Raw genomic sequence first — 19,390 nt, 5'->3', positions numbered from 1 at the left:
TCGGCAGACCGATACAATATGATCTATAATACAATGGAACATCGTGCATTACACAAATAAGTTTAGGTTGCAAGGTTCGACTTACGAAAAATGGAAATGTGCATATAATGGCGCACAGATGGCACGTAGTTGACATATCACCTGTTGTGGACTGGCAAGACAGCCAACCCACTATGAGAGGAAGCCGAAAGGCACGCGTTTTAGCTCACGCAGGCTGGCGTGAGGTCTGGAACAGGTCAAGGAAATGACACTAACAAAAAACGTACGTAGTTGCTGGAATACTTAACTTTAATCCATAATTGGTGAACATCACTCTTGACGGTACATGTTTTACAGCATCAATAGTAACTGGTAATGGCGCCTTGCTAGGTCGTAGCAAATGACGTAGCTGAAGGCTATGCTAACTATCGTCTCTGAGAGGTGGTATGAGCCCCCTCTCATATTTCTATCTTACGATTCTCCTCTCTAATTGCATGCGGTGGAAAATTGCTATTCCTTCACACGCGGACTTCCCACGCAGTGTCTCTCGTCACCCGGGTGGTCCGGTGACAGGCGGGCTCTGCTAAGCCGACGGGTGTGAGGAAGTCGAGTGAATGCTTTGCAGGCGCCGACATTGTCAAAAGACACGCCCAGAGGGGTCTGAAGTAGCGGCTGGGCTAGAGGTTCCGTTACTTCGCAGAATCTTAGCGAAAACACTTTCTGGCGGGCTACCAGCGAGGCGTGGGAATGACTTGTGTACCCAGGCAGTTGTGGCGGGAAAATTCCCGCACTTTCTGCAAAATAGTAACTGTGATTGGCTTGCTCAGGGCATAGCTCCGTGACGTAGCAAAATCAGCGCAGAAATTGGCGCCAAGAATCTCCATTGGTGGAATGGTAGTGCTCCGGCAATGGGGTGGAATTTTCCGCCGGTTTTCGAGTTGCTGATTGGAACGTTTAACCACGGCCATTGTCGTGGGTGTGGGAATGTTCTGTGTTCAGCCTGTACGGGTGCTCTTGTGGGTAGTCGGCTCTTGCCTTTCGGTCGAGGACGTCGAAGCAACCAGCCATCGCCTGCGGTACGCCAGATCGTGTTCTTGCAGTTAAGAAGACAGTTTGGTAATGTATGTCCGCAGCACCGGCAGATAGGGATTTTCCTAGGTGATAATCAGAGCTCAGCAGAGCGCGCCTGTTCACCTTTTTCTAACTTTGTTCTGTCTTGAGTAGCAGCAATTAATGTTGGGTTGGCTGTGCGTTTTCTCTTAAGATTTGAGTTGCAAGGCATTGGCTCCACATACCACTTCGTCATAATCCTCACAATCTAGTTTAGGGACAACTTCACATTCACAGCGTTTGTTTGAGTATCCAATTTGAGTCAATTTGATGTACTGTAAAGGTTTCAAGTGTGTTTGTTTATTATTTTGTGTTTAGTCTTAATAAATCATATTGTTATTTTGGACAAAACTTTCATTCTGTTAATCGGTAGAGCAACCCTATCATTTCTCACTATGTTAATGAAACCTTCGTTTATTTAACTTATTTATCAAATTAAATTATTGCAGGTGCCAAACTCTCTTCTACTCCACTGGCAGGGTTGATTAGAGTCAGTTCGCGTATTTTTTTTATCCATGTGCAACAGCAAAAGTCGGAGTTAGAATAGGGGGGGGGGCTTAGAGCATCATTTACATATGTGGATTCTAGAAGAATTTAGTGTTAAATACACTTCTAGCCCTGGCACTTCGCATAGCAAATGACATAGCTGAAGGCTATGCTAACTATCGTCTCGGCAAATGAGAGCGTATTTTGTCAGTGAACCATCGCTAGCAAAGTCGGCTGTACAACTGGGGCGAGAGCTAGGAAGACTCTCTAGACCTGCCGTGTGGCGGCGCTCGGTGTGCAATCACTGATAGTGGCGACACCCGGGTCCGACGTATACTAACGGACCGCGGCCGATTTAAAGGCTACCACCTACCAAGTGTGGTGTCTGGCGGTGACACCACATCACCAAACCAATCCCTTCCCAACGTTATTAGAAAACTTAAACAGACACTAATACTGAACACATAATTAGTAACTTAGTCCTCAGAGCGTGAAAATATTTTGCTGGCGCCCGCCTATAGGGAGGAATGATCATCAGAACGAAATAAGAGAAACCAGAGCTCTCGCGAAAAGATTGAAGTGTCCTTTTTCCTGTGCGTTGTTCGAGAGTGGAACGCTAGAGAAATAGCTTGAAGGTGGTTTGATGCCTCCTCTGCCAGGTACTTAATTGTCAACGGCAGAATGATTATGTAGATGTAGATGTGTAAATGGGTTTAAATATTATCAGTACTATTCGTCGATTACAAGTAAGAAAGAAATGCGTCTTTACAGGAAGGCGGACGGAGGAACAAAGGTAAGGAGGAGGCTGTATGTGCCTCAGTAATTTTTTGAGTTGAATAGCGAAAATTATATCAACGATTTTAAGAGGTAAGAGAGGTACAAGATACAACTGGATCTGACTTACCACTATAGGTTAATTTATTACAGTCCATGGTGCAGTGCAATTTTCGAGCAGCCGCTCTCCTGGATAACAGCGTTTTCGGACTCGCTCATCGACCTGAAGTAACAAGAAACGTGGTTTATCCTACCACGCGACACGTTTCCGTTGATCCATGGTCCAGTCTCGACAATCCCGTGCCTACAGTAACCATCACTGATAATGTCGTGCGCTAAACGGTGTTCTCTGAAGCACTCAGTGGCTGCAGCAGTCTCATTCTGTGTCGAGAAGTCCATCACAGGTCGCCGTCCATCCTGCTTTACATACCGTGCAAACCTTCAACCTCCACGTTCTGCGTTGGGGCAGGGACCTCCACCGCTCTGGCGCCTACTTGTCGTTTGACTGTCCTTCAATCATCTTCCACAGACGCTCACGACAACAGCATGCAAACAACCGAACTACTTTGTCGTATCCAAGATGCTGATGTCCAGGTGCCAGACCATAACAGTCTGTCCTTTGTTAGAGTGGCTTAAGTCAGTGGATTTCTCCATTTGCAATCCTTATCATCGCTAGAATGGTTCCCCATTCGTCTTTGCTCTGGTTATAAACTTTGTGAGCGGCGGGGGTTTTTATTCTGTCATTCTGCGCAACGGATTAATCTGAGATGTACACTTTACCCTGTGACTCCTGCAAGATGCAATTTCCACCCCCACACTACTACAGAAGTCAGACAGACGCTCCTAACGTTCTAAAGAGAAATGCCTGAAAAACTTTCAGCAATAAATATCTTCTGGAGTCGTGTGCTGTAAGGAAATGACACAAAAATTCACAAAATATCTTATGTAACTAGTGGGATACTTGGATACTGGAGTAGTGCTAGTTAGTGTAAGAAGAACATGAAACTAACGAAAATTATTATTTATTTTTCCAAAAATTCGGAGGAATCACAATGGCACTTTTAGTTATGAACTTAACATGTTATTTCCAGGTTCTTTTCGGAATGTGAAGTTACCTCTCAAGGATAGGATTCGCTAATGAAATTTCTGTACAAAGTTTAAGATTGTTATTGACTTGGCAGAATGGCTGATAGCCGCACCTACTCAACTTGAATAATTATCCATTAGAATGTTGTTATGTACGGTCAAGGCTGTCGTGTGTGAAATGCAGTGAAGTGTACTGATGTGGAGGAAATATGGGGCTCACAAGAGCTGTAGGGCACAATACCGTAAGGTGCGATGACTGCTGTCTGCGCCACTCGCTGCTGACAGATAAGGTAACTCTCGTTCTATCTGGATTGACCTTCGCCAATCAAACTCTCCCTACACCTTGATGAAGTCAAGGACTCCTACTGGCCCCTAGTCTAACTATTGGCGTGGTACACCGGTCAGATAACCAGTCCACCGCGATGCCACTCAAAAATTCGCTCGCAGGCGTTTAACTATAACTCTGTCCGTTCACACCGCACAATAAGTGTGGCGGCAAACACAGTGAACAACGCTTAATCGCAAGGACTCAATACAGAGTCGCAATTCGATTCGCTCCCGACAGAGGTGCTCTCCCAGTGAAGTACTGAGGAGAGACTTGTTCCTCGCTCTTTGAGTACACGTACGGGCGCGCACGCTCTCGTTACGTGTTCTCGCTCCAAGAGCGAAAACAGAATGGCCCCTCTCCACGCCAGACGTGAAGGGGTATATCTTTCGGTCTCTTCCATTACTCCTTCAGCTCAAGGTGTCAGAAATATAGTCTGCCAATCAGCATTGCTCTTCTAAAATGGGAGAATGACGTTTCGTTTAAGGCGACCAATCCAGAAATCTGTAGTATTGGCGTTTGGCGTTTGCTGTCTCCCCGTGAAAAATCTCTGAAACTGCGTGCTATGTTTGTAAAGAATGCGTGGGTTGGGCGCTCCCACACAATGTAGCGGAATTTTCTTTTAAGCCGAACACGGGGTCGTTCCTCCTTTCACTCGGGCAAACGCTGTCCACTCCACGGGCGGTCACCAGCCGACATAGATGGATTGGGACCGGCCTCCTGACGTGCGGTTGCCTCTCTCGAACTAAAAGCTCCTGTAACCGTCGTGTCTGGAATGTATGTGTGTACGCCAGCCTCGAGTATTTCAACCACAGTGCGCACTTGCGATTTATTAGTTATTTGCATATCGTTTACATGAATTCATACAACATTGACTTTATCTTGTCTAGATTGGGTTCGAATGAAGCGTCTTGATGTGTGGAATTTGATTGTGGGGGCGGAATGTGTAAGCAATGAAGGTCAGGAGACCACAACGTCTTACAACTTTCCCTGCTGGGACATTTGCCAGCAGGACCACGAACCAGTATGTAATATCACCACGGGCAGTGGTCGTAAAATTTTCAGCCATCGGTGTGTTATATGAATGGTGTCTGTTTTTTCGGACATGTCCAAAAGCACGGACACCATGCATTCATATAATTGATTCGCCTAAATGTGCAATGGACACCTTCTTCATTGCGGATGCACAAGTACATCCGATCTCCTGCGGGAATCTCACAGTAGTGAGCATGGAGGAAATGAACAGGGACTGCGGATAGCTGGCACTCGGTGGGAATGTGGGTCGGCCATGAGGCGTGCCGACATAGTCTGGGCAGTTGCGCTAACACTGTGTCCCGTATGGCGCATTTGATGACACTCCTGCCTAGTAAAAAGGAGCTCCTGGTTTCCAAATCTATTAAAAATTGTGGTAAAAATTGAGATAATTAACTATAAAATTGGAGTTTTTTCTAAATATTGTAAGACATGTATATTTATATTGTCCATTTTCAAACCACAATTTTGAAAGATGTTTATTAATAGCATTAAGTAGGAATAATTAATATTTGTCGTGTTGGAAATAATTGTGGTAGCAGGGAATGTCTACACCGAAGTATTGTTGGCAAGAGAGACCACAAATTGATATAATTTTAAAAAGGGGGGCTAGACCGCGTATGGATACATTTTAAGAAAAGAGCGAGAAAGACCGCGCACTGATACATTTTGTAATGGTAGCAGGGACTGTCTGCACTAGAAAGCATTGTGGGCAGCAGAGACAGCACTTTAGCGTTCGTAGGAAGTCAGTAGTAAGCGAGATGTGAAGCGAGTTGGTAGCAGGTCTGAAGCGAGAGGTTGAGAGGAGCGGTGTGCCTGCCAGCCACCAGCTGTGATTTACAACAGATTATAAACGGATGTACAGACACATCAGCTAACTATTATCATAAGAGGAACTAATATTATTGAATTATTTTCTTTGCACAACTGAAGACTACTGAAGGTACGTTTGCGCAACGCTAGTTGTAAGATTATTGTAAAAAGTAAGTCCCATTTGAACGTTTGTAAAATCATTTCATTACCAGCAATAAATATTTGAAGAAACGTTTTCAGAATATAATTAATTTTTGCCAGCAATGGTGCATTACTGATTATAATCCATCTCAAAAACCATCAACGTAAAACTTTGCAAAAATTTTATTGTTGTCAAGAAAAAGTGTACCTATCAATTACGTAACTTCAGTCAAATTAATTAAAGAATAACGTCAGCTTTGCTATTAAAGAATAACGTCAGCTTTGGTACTAAACACAGCCACTTATTATGACAGCCCACCAGCAGTTAAAAGAGTATAGTAAACCAGAGTAAGTATATTCATGTCGCAGTTCGATGTAGCAGTCAGATGGCGATCCAGTAACAGTAAAAAAGGTAAGGATCAGTTTTGGGCTATTGCAGATAACGACTGAGGGCCACACGACGACGACACATTCTATGTTTCGTCGAAATAATCAGAAAATCACTTTTAATAAGCAGCAACTAAATTTGTATGCGATGATTGAGAAAGAGAATAAACTTCAAAGGGAAGATTTCATTTGTCATTATTAAGCAAGAGAGAGAAATCCTAAGGAAAGGTTTCATAGGTTATTGTAAAAGGGAAGGTTGCGTAACAAAAGAGATATAGAGGAGTCGGGAAGGTTTCAACATGAAGTTTAAAATGTAACAGCTCACTCATTTTTTCATACATTAAATAAATTCTAGTGTTTCATACATGTCGAAGTATGTTTTCTATGCTGTGCAAAATTGATCGAAGAATCCCTCTTACTTATGAAGAAAAGTGTGCCTATAGAAACAAATGCAACCAATAGTATGCGAAAAAAAAATGATGAAATTTCACATGTAAAAAAGTTTTATTTTGCTGTTTGTGAACTTCCGCTGCTATGAGTGTGAATCCTGAATCCTTCACGGCCATGCTGACGAAGTTTTATGAATTTATTTGTAAAAGTATAGGCAGTGGAAATTAAAATGTCCCCTGTGGTGCCTCTTCCGCCCCAAGTTTGCCAGTTTTATGGGTCCTAACACCCCCCCCCCCCCCGCTCCCTCCCCCGCTCCCCCCCCCCTCACCAAGATATTTTCCTCTGTCAAGTAGATGTTGTAGCTTTGTACATCTATATTTCAAAGAGATATTTTTGGAACATTATTAAACACGCTAAGCAAACTGTAGAAAGTGTCACAAACTGTTTTGTAGAAAGTTTGAAACAACTTTAAAATTAGAACTGTTCTTCTCTGATAAACTTTCAATTTCCTTGTACAGTCACACATAACAAGAGGTTAACTGAAGATTTGGGGCACTGGTTCCTGTTGAGGGAGCCAGTCGGATCATACCACTACTAATCTCGCGTAATTTATCACAGAGTTGGTACCCACCGTACCATCCAATGAAGAAACGTTTGTTTTGGAGACACCAGCGTGCGGGTAGTGCCTCACACATTTCATACTTATCGAGCAATTTCGTATGTTTTCGGCAAAATAATGGTAATTTAAAGCAATACGTTGTTGCAGGACACGAAGTATGATTCCTGCATTTCGTAAGCATTGCTCATCTTCCGCTATCTGGAAACCCCGGAATGCTTAACTGTCTTGTATATGAACAGCGTTAATAAATTTATTTCCTAGAAAAGTTACCTAATGACTGCTCCTGCTGTTGCAGTTCTCCTCCCTCTTGGTGCGAGCTTTCCCCTGCTTCCACCACCACCACCTGTCATCTTCAAGGCCGACCACCCCTTCATGATCTTCATCTTGGATCGCGTCAGACGGACGATCCTCTTCGCCGGACGTCTGGTGGAACCTTCTGCGTAATTATTGCATTTTTACATGTATGAGTTCTGTATTTCAGTGATGTGCAAATATGTAGCAACAGTTTTTATGAAATTTTTATTGTTCTGAATGTAGGAGACCTTAAATATTTAATAAAATATCTCGAATTAAAAGGAAATGCAATGTTTTTATTTTAATTTAAAGAAATAATTATTTAAAGCATGAACTGAAAGAAGACATTTTCCAATGTACACTACTGGCCAATAAAATTGCTACACCACGAAGATGACGTGCTACAGGCGCGAAATTTAACCGACAGGAAAAAGGTGCTGTGATATGCAAATGATTACCTTTTCAGAGCATTCACACAAGGCTTGCGCCGGTTGCGACACCTACAACGTGCTGACACGAGGAAAGTTTCCAAGCGATTTCTCATACACAAACAGCAATTCACCTGCCTGGTGAAACGTTGTTGTGATGCCTCGTGTAAGGAGGACAAATGCATACCATCACGTTTCCGACTTTGATAAAGGTCGGATTGTAGCCTATCGCGATTGCGGTTTATCGTATCGCGACATTGCTGCTCGCGTTGGTCGAGATCCAATGACCGTTAGCAGAATATGGAATCGGTGGGTTCAGGAGGGTAATACGGAACGCCGTGCTGGATCCCAACGGCCTCGTGTCACTAGCAGTCGAGATGACAGGCATCTTATCCGCATGGCTGTAACAGATCGTGCAGCCACGTATCGATCCCTGAGTCAACAGGTGGAGACATTTGCAAGACAACAGCCATCTACACGAACAGTTCGACGACGTTTGCAGCAGCATGGACTATCACCTCGGAGATCATGGCTGCGGTTACCCTTGAAACTGCATCACAGACAGGAGCGCCTGCGATGGTGTACTCACCGACGAACCTGGGTTCACGAATGGCAAAACGTCATTTTTTCGTATGAATCCAGGTTCTGTTGACAGCAGCATGATGGTCGCATACGTGTTTGGCGACATCGTGGTGAACGCACATCGGAAGCGTGTATTCGTGATCGCCATACTGGCGTATCATCCGGCGTGATGGTATGGAGTGCCATTGGCTACACGTCTGGGTCACCTCTTGTTCGCATTGACGGGACTTTGAACAGTGGACGTTACATTTCAGATGTGTTACGATCCGTGGCTCTACCCTTCATTCGATCCCTGCGAAACCCTACATTTCAGTAGGACAATGCACGACCGCATGTTGCAGGTCCTGTACGCGCCTTTCTGGATACAGAAAATGTTCGACTGCTGCCCTGGCCAGCACATTCTCCAGATCTCTCACCAATTGAAAACGTCTGGTCAATGGTGGCCGAGCAACTGGCTCGTCACAATACGCCAGTCACTACTCTTGATCAACTGTAGTATCGTGTTGAAGCTGCATGGACAGCTGTACCTCTACACGCCATCCAAGCTCTTTTTGGCTCAATGCCCAAGCGTATCTAAGCCGTTACTAAGGTCAGAGGTGGTTGTTCTGGGAACTGATTTCTCAGGATCTGTGCACCCACATTGCGTGAAAATGTAATCACATGTCACTTCTAGTATGATATATATTTTCCAATGAATACTCATTTATCATCTGTATTTCTTCTTGGTGTAGCAATTTTAATGGCCAGCAGTGTATAACCATAAAAGTTATAATAGCTGAATTCCATAAGATGTCTTGAGTCTACCCATACAAACAAGGATACTGAATCGTCCATTACGTTTTCTGACCCTAAATAGTACACTTTATGCAATTTTTATTTATTGTAGACACGAAAAGAGTAACAAGCTTCAAAGTCGACCAGACGGTGCCCACTTTCTGAAACTGTAACTCTAGTGGAGAATATAAGCGTATACACAAATGTTACCACACATAACTCCAGAAGAAATGAAGGAAAACGAGAGCTGTGCTTGAGAATTTTTGTTCTTCATGGACACACTAATTTTTTGAGTCATCAGGTTCTGACCGAAGACGCCACGACTTCCTCCCGCAGGGCGGAGTGGCCGCGGGATTAAGGCGCTATGTCGCGGATTGCGCGGCCCCTCCCGCCGGGGGTTTGAGTCCTCCCTCGGGCATGGTTGTGTGTGTTGTTCTTAGCAGAAGTTAGTTTAAGTAGTGTGTAAGTCTAAGGGCCGATGACCTCAGCAGTTTGGTCCCTTACGAATTCACATACAATTCCCCTCCTGTGCCAACCTTCTCGTCTCAAGTAGCACTTGCAACCTACGTTCTCAATTATTTGCTGGATGTATTCCAATCTCTGTCCTCTTCAACAGTTTTTGCCCTCTACAGCCCCCTCTAAGACCATGGAAGTCATTCCTTGATGTCTGAACAGAAGTCCTGTCATCTTGTCCGTTCTCCTTCTCGGTGTTTTCCACATATTCCATTCCTCTCCGTTTCTGCACTGACACTCCTTATTCCTCACATCATCAGACCACCTAATTTTCAACATTCGTCTGTAGCACCACATCTCAAATGCTTCGATTCTCTTCTGTTCCGGTTTTCCCACAGTCCATGTTTCACTGCCACACTATGCTGTGCTCCAAACGTACATTCTGCGAAATTTCTTCCTCAAATTGAGGCTTATGTTTGGTACTAGTAGACTTCTCTAGGCCAGGATATCCCTTTTTGCCAGTGCTAGTCTAGTTTTGATTTCCTCCTTGCTCCGTCCGTCATGGTTATTTTGCTGCCTAGGTAGTAGAATTCCTTAACTTCGTCTACTTCGTGACCATCAGTCCTCATGTTCTCATTTCTGGTTCTTCTCATTGCTTTCGTCTTTCTTGATTTACTCTCAATCCATATTTGGTTTTCATTAGACTGTTGACTCCATTCAGTACATCATGTAATTCTTCTTCACTTTCACTCAGGATAGCAATATCATCAGCGAATCGTTTCATTGATATCCTTTCACCGTGAATTTTAATCCCATTCCTGAACCTTTCTTTTATTTCCATCATTGCTTCTTCGATGTACAGATTCAACAGTAGGGGTAAAAGACTACAGCCCTTTCTTACACCATTTGTAATCCGAGCATTTCGTTCTTTCTCTTCCAGTCACATCGCTCCCTCTTGGTTCTTGTACATATTATATGTTACCCCTCTACAGCTTACCCTTTTTTTATTCCAGAATTTCCAACATCTTGCACCACTTTACATTGTAAAACCCTTTTTCCGGGTCGACAAATCCTGTAAAGGTGTCTTGAGTTTTGTTTAGTTTTGCATGCGTTTCAACCGCAACGTCAGATTTGCCTCTCTGATGCCTTTACCTTAACTAAAGCCAAACTGATCGTCATCTAACACATCTTCAATTTTCTTTTCCATTCCTCTGCATATTATTCTTGTCAGTAACTTGGATGCATGAGCTGTTAAGCTGATTGTGCAATGATTCTCGCTCTTGTCAGCTCATGCAGTCTTCAAAATTGTTTTGATGATATATTTCTGAACGTCAAATGGTATACCTATACATTCTACAAATCAAACGTGAATACTCGTTTTGTTGCCACTTTCCCCAATGATTTTAGATATTCTGATCCCTTCTGCCTTATTTGATCTTAAGCTCTTCAAAGCTCTCTTAAATTCTGATTCTAATACTGCATCCCCCATCCCTTCTACATCGAATCCTGTTTCTTCTTCCATCGCAACAGAGAAATCTTCCCCCTCGTCGAGACCTTCAATGAACTGTTTGTACCTATCCGCTCTCTCTTCTGCATTTAACAGGGGAATTTCCGTTGCAGTCTTAATGTTATCACCCATGATTTTAATTTCACCGAAGGTTGTTTTCGCTTTTCTGTATGTTGAGTCAGTCCTTCCGACAATCATCTCTTTTTCGATTTCTTCAGATTTTTCCTGCAGCCATTTCGTCTTAGATTCCCTGCACTTTCTGTTTATTTCATTCCTCAGCGACATGTATTTTTGTATTTCTGAATTTCCCTGAACATTTTTGTACTTTCTTCTTTCATCGATCAACTGAAGTATTTCTTCTGTTACCCATGGTTTCTTCGCAGTTACCTTCTTGATACCTATGTTGTCCTTCCCAACTTCTGTGACTGCCCATTTTAGAGATGTCCATTCCTCTTCAACTGGACTGCCTACTGAGCTATTCCTTGCTGCTGTATCTGTGGCGTTCGGAAACTTCAAGCGTATCTCGTCATTTCTTAGTTTCCTGTATCACTTCTTTGCTTATTGATTCTTCCTGCCTAATCTTTTAAACTTCAGCCTACTCTTCATCACTATTAAATTGTGAACTGAGCCTTATCTGCCCCTGGGTACACCTTACAATCCAGTATCTGATTTCCCGTATCACTCGGCCTTTTCCAAGTACACCTCCCCCTCTTGTGATTTTTGAACAGAGTATTCGCTATTACTTTTTTTACAGATTTCTCTCTTTCTCCTCTCTCGTTCCTTTTCCCAAGCCCATATTCTCCTGTAACCTCTTCTTCTACTCCTTCCCCTACAACTGCTTTCCAGACCCCCATGACTATTAAATTTTCATCTCCGATTACGTACTGTATTACTCTTTCAATAGCCCTATCTCTTCGTCTTCAGCCTGCGACTTCAGAATGTGTACTTTAACTATCGTTGTCGGTGCTGGTCTGCATCGATTCTGATAAAATCAACTCTGTCTCTGAACTGTTCACAGTAACACACTCTCTGCCCTACCATCCTATTTATAAGGAATCCTACTCCTGTTACACCATTTTCTGTTGCTGTTGATATTACCCTATACTCATCTGACCATAAATCCTTGTCTTCTTTCCATTTCACTACACTTAACCCTACTATGTCTAGATTGAGCCTTTGCATTTCTCTTTATAGATTTTCTAGCTTCTCTGCCACGTTCAAGCTTCTGACATTCCACGCCCCAACTAGTAGAACGTTATGCTTTCGTTGCTTATTCAATCTTTTTCTCGTAGTCACTTCCCCTTTCGAACTCCCCGCCCAGAGTTCCGAATGGGGGAATACTACGGAATCTTTTGCCAATGGAGAGATCATCATGAAATATTTTCAATTACAGGTCACATGTCCTGTGGATACACGTTGTGTGTCTTTAATGCAGTGGTTTCCATTATCTTCTGCGTTCTCATGCTTTTGATCGTTGCTGATTATTCCGTCTTTAGGGGCATTTTCCCACCCCTGTCCGTTTCTCCGCCCTCTTTGACAAAGCGGTTGGCAGAATGAGGGCGACTTCCTATGCCGGAAGTCTTCAGCCGTCCACTGCTGATTAGTAATCAAAATGGTGGTGGGTTTCGAACCCGGGACGGAGGGCGTTTTGATTAAAAATCAAAGACGCTAATCCAGAGAAAGAGATCACAAACAACAATCTGAATTTCCATCGTGGTTTGTATGCAGACGAAAGTCATCTGTCACTTGGATTCTTGATTATCTTCCAAAACGAAGCTTTCCAGCATTAGCAGAATCCTCACTGATATGATTCGTCAGTGGCTTCAGCTGCATCACGTCATAGGCTCCATATGCCTGAGGCCACATCGTCATTAAAAAAAAAAAATCTTACCACATACTGGGTTCAAAACTTTGTGATATCTGCTTAAGTTGTGCACACAGTTTTCCAGCTGGATGTCTTTGCGGTTGGCTAAGCGCTGCCACAACTTTCTTTGTGGACCCTCAATGACGTCATATTGTAAAATGCATTGAAATTAAATTAATGAATTGACATGGACGAAATCCGACATGAAGTGATATTACACAAACTGTTCAGATATTTTCAATTGAAGGTCATCCATAAATTTTCAGTGGTTATTACGCATCCGTTACACAACATGTTCAGTATTCCTCAACTAGGGCTGATGTTGCGTAAATGTTTAAGGAGACCAAACTGTGTAGGTCGTCAGTCTCCTAGTTATCCCCCAGGACAGAAGTATTCTACCTGATCTGTCTGGGTATAAATTCTGAGATCAAGTGTTATATGTTGGCGTGACGTGTATCTGAAGCGGAAGACGTGATCCAGCCCGGTATTCACCCAGTGGGATGTGGGAAACTGCCTAAAAACCGCCTCCTGACTGGTAGGTGCAGCTACCCTTGTCGTTTATCTGCAGGACAGATTCTACACGGCGCCAGCATACCTCACTATCCCGAAAACGGCTACCCGAGCAGGGCTAAGCTGATACCACATCATTTGATCGCATTTTCGCTGATTTGATCCCAATACATCCATTCAATCCATTTGAATGCATTTATTGTACTCATAAGCTGATGATTCAAAACATAATGATTGAGACATAGCGCCTCTACATCGTCCATATTGAGATGGGAGGTACAATATGTGATCAAAAGTATCCAGACACACCCAAAAACACACGTTTTTCATATTAGGTACATTGTGCTGACACCTACTGCCATACGATTAAATAAACCTGCTTACAGCGTATAAAAGTATTGGTCGACCTTTGGAACGTAATTCAGCGGCGATCGTAAGAGGTATGGGTTAGATAAGACCATGATATTTTGCCTGGGGTATGTGGCACGAGTTGTCTGCAGACGCGTAATGCAACTGCCGTCAACCATGAAACGGTAGTTTTGGGCTCGGAACTGGATCTTAATAGTCCCATGTGTGCCCCGTCATGTTTAGGTTGGGCGAATGGGTAGCCGAGACACCAAGGTGAGTTCGCTATCACGCTCCTAAAAACACTGTAGAACGAATTTGGTCTTGCGGCATGGGCAGTTATACTGCTGCAAGACGTAACCGCCTTCGGGAAAGACATTAAGCACAAAATGGTTCAGGTGGTGAGAAATTAGGTTTACGTACTCCCCAGCTGTCATGATCCCTTCGACTACTACCACAGAAGATCAGGCGAATACCTCGCTTCGTATAATACCACGCTCACCTGTCTCTCTGCTTGCTGCACCTGATGTTACAAGAAATATGGTTCATACGACCAGGCGATGCGTTTCCACTGTTCGACGGCCTAGTTCCGATGATCCCATATTCGGTGCAATCATCATTGACGATGCTGGTGTGATAATATGAGCGCACTTATGGTCGTGTATTGGAGAGTACAATACACCGAGGTGACAGAAGTCGTGGGATATCTCCTAAAATCGCATCGGACATCCTTTTTCCCGGCGTTGGGCGCTAACTCGAGGTGGCATGGAATCAACAAGTTGTTCGAGGTCCCCTGCAGATATACTGATCCATGCTGCGTCTGTAGTATTGCGAAGATGTTGCCCATGAAGAAATTTGTGCACGAGCTGACCTCCCGATTATCTCCCATAAATGTTCGATGGGATTAATGCGGGCGATCTGGGTGGCTAAAATGTTCGCTCGAATTGTCCAGAATGTTCTCCAAATCGACCACGAACAACTGTGACCCAGTGCTATGGCGCATTGTCATTCACAAAAAATTCCATCGTATTTTGGGAACATTAAGCCCATGAATCTACATTTAAATCTACATCCACACTCCGCAAGCCACCTGAGGGTGTGTGGCGGAGGGTACCTTGAGTACCTCTATCGGTTCTCCCTTCTATTCCAGTCTCGTATTGTTCGTGGAAAGAAGGATTGTCGGTATTCCTCCGTGTGGGCTCTAATCTCTCTGATTTTATCCTCATGGACTCTTCGCGAGATATACGTAGAAGGGAGCAATATACTGCTTGACTCCTCGGTGAAGGTACGTTCTCGAAACTTCAACAAAAGCCCGTACCGAGCTACTGAGCGTCTCTCCTGCAGAGTCTTCCACTGGAGTTTATCTATCATCTCCGTAACGCTTTCGCAATTACTAAATGATCCTGTAACGAAGCGCGCTGCTCTCCGTTGGACCTTCTCTATCTCTTCTATCAACCGTATCTGGTACGGATCCCAGACTGCTGAGCAGTATTCAAGCAGTGGGCGAACAAGCGTACTGTAGCCTACTTCCTTTATTTTCGGATTGCATTTCCGTAGGATTCTTCCAGTGAATCTCAGTCTGGCATCTGCTTTGCTGACGATCAACTTTATATGGTCATCCCATTTTAAATCACTCCTAATGCCTACTCCCACATCATTTATGGAATTAACTGCTTCCAGTTGCTGACCTGCTATACTGTAGCTAAATGATAAGGGATCTTTCTTTCTATGTATTCGCAACGCATTACACTTGTCTACACTGAGATTCAATGGCCATTCCCTGCACCATGCGTCAATTCGCTCCATATCCTCCTGCATTTCGGTACAATTTTCCATTGTTACAACCTCTCGATATACCACAGCATCATCAGTGAACTTCCGATGTCATCCACAAGGTCATTTATGTATATTGTGAATAGCAACGGTCCTACGACACTCCTCTGCGGCCCACCGGACTCACTCTTACTTCGGAAGACTTCTCTCCATCGACAATGGCAGGCTGCGTCCTGTTATCTAGGAACTCTTCAATCCAATCACACAATTGGTCTGATAGTCCCTATGCTCTTACTTTGTTCATTGAACGACTGTGGGGAACTGTATCGAACGCCTTGCGGAAGTCAAGAAACATGGCATCTGCCTGGGAACCCGTGTCTATGGCTCTCTGAGTCTCGTGGACGAATAGCGTTCAGGATGAAAATGGTCTCCAAATAGCCTAACACAACCATTATCAGGCAGTGATTGGTTCCGTTTGACCATGTAAACAGAGTTCACACCATTATGGAGCCACCACCGGCGTCTATAGTCCCTTGTTGAGAAAATGGGTCAATGGCTACTTGCGTCTGCACCACTCTCGTACATCAGCTCTTACCAATTGTAAGCCGTCCGGTGTGGCCGTGCGGTTCTAGGCGCGTCAGTCTGGAACCGCGTGACCGCTACGGTCGCAGGTTCGAGTCCTACCTCGAGCATGGATGTGTGTGATGTCCTTATAGGTTTCAGTAGTCCTAAGTTCTAGGGGACTGATGACCACAGATGTTGAGTCCCATAGTGCTCAGAGCAATTTGAACCAATTTGAACCAATTGTAACTGGGACTCCGCTGACCAGGCCACGGTTTTCCAGTCGTCTAACATCCAACTGATATGGTCCCCAACACAGGAGAAGAGCTGCACGCGATGTCGTGCTGGTGGCAAAGGCACTTGCGTCACTCGTCTGCCACCATAGACCGTTAACGACAAACTTCGCCGCCGTATCCTAATGGGTACGTTCGTCGTGCGCCCGATCTTGATTTTTGCGGTTATTTCATGCAGTGTTGCTTGTCTGTTATCACTGACAACTCTGCACTAACGCTGCTGCTCTCAGTTGTTAGGTGAAGCTCGTCGGCCACTGCGTTTTCTATCGTGAGAGGTAAGGCCCGATATATCGTATTCTCGGCAGACTGTTGAATTCCCTGACGATTTCTAAAATGGAACGCCCACACGTCTAGCTCCAGCTACCATTCTGCGCTCATAGTCTATCAATCCCCGTCTTTCAGACACAATCACCTCGGAAACCTTTATATACACTAAAGGCCATTAAAATTGCTACACCACGAAGATTACGTGCTACAGACGCGAAATTTATCCGATAGGAAGGAGATGCTGTGATATGCAAATGCTTTTCAGAGCATTCACACAAGGTTGGGACCGGTGGCGACACCTACAACGTGCTGACATGAGGAAAGTTTGCAACCGTTTGCTCATACACAAACAGCAGTTGACCGGCGTTGCATGGTGAAACGTTGTTGTGATGCCTTCTGTAAGGAGGAGAAATGCGTACCATCACGTTTCCGACTTTCATAAAGGTCGGATTTTAGCCTACCCCGATTGCAGTTTATCGTATCGCGACATTGGTGCTCGCGTTGGTCGAGATCCAATGACTGTTAGCAGAATATGGAATCAGTAGGTTTAGGAGCGTAATACGGAACGCCGTGCTGGATACCAACAGCCTCGTATCACTAGCAGTCGAGATGACAGGCATCTTATTCGCATGGCTGTAACGGATCGTGCAGCCACGTATCGATCCCTGAGTCAACAGATGGGGACGTTTGCAAGACAACAACCATCTGCACGAACAATTCGATGACGTTTGCAGCAGCATGGACTATCAGCTCGGAGATCATGGCTGCGGTTACCCTTGGCGCTGCATCACAGACAGGAGCGCCTGCGATGGTGTACTCACCGACGAACCTGGGTTCACGAATGGAAAAACGTCATTTTTTCGGATGGATCTAGGTTCTGTTGACAGCAGCATGATGGTCGCATCCGTGTTTGGCGACATCGTGGTGAACGCACATTGGAAGCGTGTATTCGTCATCGCCATACTTGGGTATAACTTGGCGTGATGGTATGGGGTGCCATTGGTTACACGTCTCGGTCACCTCTTGTTCGCATTGACGGCACTTTGAACAGTTGACGTTACATTTCAGATATGTTATGGCCCGTGGCTCTACCCTTCCTTCGATCCCTGCGAAACCCTACATTGCAGCAGGATAATGCACGGCCGCATGTTGGAGGTCCTGTACGGGCCTTTCGGGATACAGAAAATGTTCGACTGGTTCCCTGGCCAGCACATTCTCCAGATCTCTCACCAATTTAAAACGTCTGGTCAATGGTGGCCGAGCAGTTGGCTCGTCACAATACGTATCGTGTTGAAGCTGCATGGGCAGCTGTACCTGTACTCGCCATCCAAGCTCTGTTTGACTCAATGCCCAGGCGTATCGAGGCCGTTATTCCGGCCAGGGGTGGTTGTTATGGGTACTGATTTCTCAGAATCTATGCACCCAAATTGCATGAAAATATAATTACATGCCAGTTCTAGTATAATACATTTGTCCAATGAATAACCGTTTATCATCTGCATTTCTTCTTGCTGTAGCAATTTTAATGGCCAGTAGTGTAGGAATCACTTGAGTATTAATGACAGCTCCGCCAATGGGCTACTCTTTTATAACTTGTCCACGCCATACTGCCTCCACCTACGTATATGCATATCGCTGTCGCATGGCTTTTGTCGCCTCAGTATATTGAGTGATGTGTGCTGAACGTTAGGGATGGGCTATAATCGTGCGACACTAAGGCAAAATCAATAATGTTTCAGGTACTGTAGGAGTTGTCGATGGTGCTGCTCTCTCAGAGACTGCACGAAGCTACCGTACGGTGCGATTCAGCAAAACAGAACAGATTTCAATTGTTCATTACAGAGACACTGAAAAAGATAGAAACGTTTTACGCATAGTAACTGGGTAGAGGAAGATTCAAAGTTCTATGTTCGCACAGACACCACACGATGCCATACCATTCAGGATGAGAACCATGCCTTGCTCGAGAAACATCGAAACAGCAGGTCCGCACACGAATCAACAGCTCCCGGTTTCTTGAATCGACAGCTTCAAATAATTCGTTTTCTCAGTCCTTGAAGAGCAGCTGCCATAGGTCGGACAAAGACACTGTCATTTATGTACAGGGTGGCGCACGAAATGTGTTACCAATTGTTTCTTTCACAATTTACGACGCACATAGATACTCGCGGGGATCTCAACAGCAGTACCAGAAGAGCGTGGAAAAACAAATGAGTTACGAAATGGCGTGTAATTCACGATACTGCCGCTAGGAGACTAGTAAGCAGCAATGGCTGACAATGGCAGACTGAAGACACAGCAACGATCGGGAATTGTGTTACTTTTTCATGAAACGAGAAGCCTTGTTGTGACTCAGAGGCGTTTTCGACAACAGTTTAACACACGATGGGTGCCTTGCAAGAAGACCATCCACAGGTTGTACGACAAATTTGTACAGGAAGGAACAGTATTGGAAGCGAAGAGACCTCGGCCTAAGCCTGTTTCTTCGCCAGAGAATACTGAAGCGGTACAAGTTGCTGTACAGAGAAGTCCCGGGAAATCGTGTAGAAAAGCAGCAGTGCAACTGGGAATATCCAGACGCTCCGCTCAACGCATTC

At 44.5% G+C, this 19,390-nt stretch overlaps 1 protein-coding gene across 1 annotated transcript in view; it reads left to right on the top strand.

Moving 5' to 3' along the window:
- Positions 1-7,722, top strand: part of LOC124594427 (leukocyte elastase inhibitor-like) — a 153,513-nt gene extending 145,791 nt beyond the window's left edge. Inside the window, exon 9 of the mRNA XM_047132799.1 lies at positions 7,438-7,722. The gene's annotated coding sequence lies outside the window, so the exon portion shown is untranslated. The remainder of the gene's footprint in view (positions 1-7,437) is intronic.
- Positions 7,723-19,390: the final 11,668 nt, after the last annotated feature.

Source organism: Schistocerca americana, chromosome 2 (assembly GCF_021461395.2).
Source record: "Schistocerca americana isolate TAMUIC-IGC-003095 chromosome 2, iqSchAmer2.1, whole genome shotgun sequence".
NCBI classification, from domain to species: Eukaryota; Metazoa; Arthropoda; class Insecta; order Orthoptera; family Acrididae; genus Schistocerca; species Schistocerca americana.
The sequence above is the reverse complement of the archived record's forward strand: the minus strand, read 5'-3'. Positions and strand labels throughout refer to the sequence as shown.